The 1,912-nt window shown below is 45.6% G+C and overlaps 1 pseudogene; it reads right to left on the bottom strand.

Moving 5' to 3' along the window:
* Positions 1-319: 319 nt before the first annotated feature.
* On the bottom strand, positions 320-1,141 carry LOC138171287 (transmembrane protein 150A pseudogene; annotated as a pseudogene).
* Positions 1,142-1,912: the final 771 nt, after the last annotated feature.

Below are 1,912 nucleotides of genomic sequence, written 5' to 3'. Positions count from 1 at the left end.
GGGGAGCAGAAGGCATTTTATGGGTTGCCTTAGTGAATAAATGAGGATAGGGAGTGTTAAAAAATAAAACAGAAAGAAACTGAAAACAGTATGCTGGGATTGAGCAGATTTAGAGTTGGCCCCCAGGAAGCCAGCAGGGGGAACTGCTTTTTCTTGGCACACATATCAAATTGAGGATATTGATGGGTTCTCCCCTAAAGGGAGCACAGCATCAGTAATACTTAAAAAAAAATCTTTTCGTTACAAAAGAAACCCACGGAAGCTGAAGGAGTGAGGCCAGAAGGGGGCCTAGGCTGTCTCCACCGACCTCCTTCCTGATCTATATCATGGCAATACTCTCCGGTGTACAGTTGAGATGGGTGGAAGTACTGCTGCTCCCTGGAGTCTTGAAGGTCCAGCCAGGGGCTAGCTGGAAGGCAGCCACCAGTGTGTCTGTGGACACTATCCTGAACTTGTGGCTGAAGGTGTCATAAAAGATGAGGATGTCCATAAAAAAGATCCACTTGACCAGGGCAGCCACATGTTGGAGCTGGGATCTTTCATGACTGAAGAAGATACCACTGAGGACCTGAGTGACAAAGGCAATAATGGCAAGCACAGCTTACAGAAATGGGCCATGGCAAAGTCCAGGGGAGCAGCAGCACCATGGTAGGAGAGGGCACAGTGGAGACAGACCAAGAGGAAGACTTCTGGGAAGGTAACTCCTGCCCTGATAAAGTGCAAGGACTTGGCATGACCCACCTGGGAGCTGCCAAGGACAACTAGGTCAGCAGCATTGAAGAAGCCTGTGATGAGAGCCATGGTGTTAACCCATGATGGGTGACTCTGCTCCAGCAACTGACCATAATGGAGAAGGCAGATCAGTGCCATCATGAAAGCACCCATGTTGCCTATGAGATTGAAGAAGCAGCTCTCGGGGGGGGGGGGATGTGCCACATTTACTGATGAGAGGAATGTCCTCCAGTGTACAGCTGCTCTTGGGACCACCCTGTATGTCAGGGTCAATGGAGCAGGACTTACTGTAGGACCAGTTCTCCACAGGACACATTTGGTGGTTCATTAATGTCATGGCATACACAATACTTATGCTGGTGATGGAGAAAGCTGAGAGGCTGACAGGGAGGATGACCTAGGCAGTCATAAGGAGGGGAGCCAGCGTGGGGAAAATGTGGGGGTGGGATGGATCAGAAGTGGGTGAAGCAGTGGGCCCAACTACTTCAGGACACTTCAACCACAAGCATCAACCAGCTGCCAGAACCCCCATGTGTTGTTCTCCAAGAAAATATTTTTAAAGCCTTATCACAGTGCCTGGCATATAGTAGACACTATAAATGCATATTCTCTTTCCTCTCTCTTGCTCAGAACCATGGTACAGCATGTATTCCCTACCCTCATTCCATTTTCACCTTCCTTATATATCCTATCTTCCTTTGTTAGAATTAAGTTTCTTGAGTTCAGAAACTATCTTGCTTGCTTATATCCATATTCCAAGCAGTCTTTATTTAAGTGCATAGTATTCTCTCTCTCTCTCTCTCTCTCTCTCTCTCTCTCTCTCTCTCTCTCTCTCTCTCTCTCTTTCTCTCTTTCTTTCTCTCTCTCACACACACAATCTTTCCATCTATTTATCTATCTTGTTCTATTGATTCTTATTGAACTTATAATTGATGCAAAATCAATATCTATTTTAAAATATATCTATGGGTTCTTTTATAATTGTGAATTTGATTTTTTAACTCCGTTGTTAAGGCTTAATGTTTCCCAAAAGGGGCAGCCACTTAGGACTCAGGCCCGGCAGCATGCTTGAGGCACTCATGTGGATATCCTCATAACCCATGATTATGTGTAATGTAAAGGTCTTGCTCTTTACACATACATCATATTATAAGCTCAGAGGCCTCTCATTCCATCAGGA

The sequence above is a fragment of the Petaurus breviceps genome, unplaced genomic scaffold, assembly GCF_028583685.1.
Source record: "Petaurus breviceps papuanus isolate PSGF00001 unplaced genomic scaffold, PetGlider_PUasm1.0 42, whole genome shotgun sequence".
Classification (NCBI taxonomy): Eukaryota; Metazoa; Chordata; class Mammalia; order Diprotodontia; family Petauridae; genus Petaurus; species Petaurus breviceps.
This window is presented reverse-complemented; position numbering and strand designations above follow the sequence as displayed.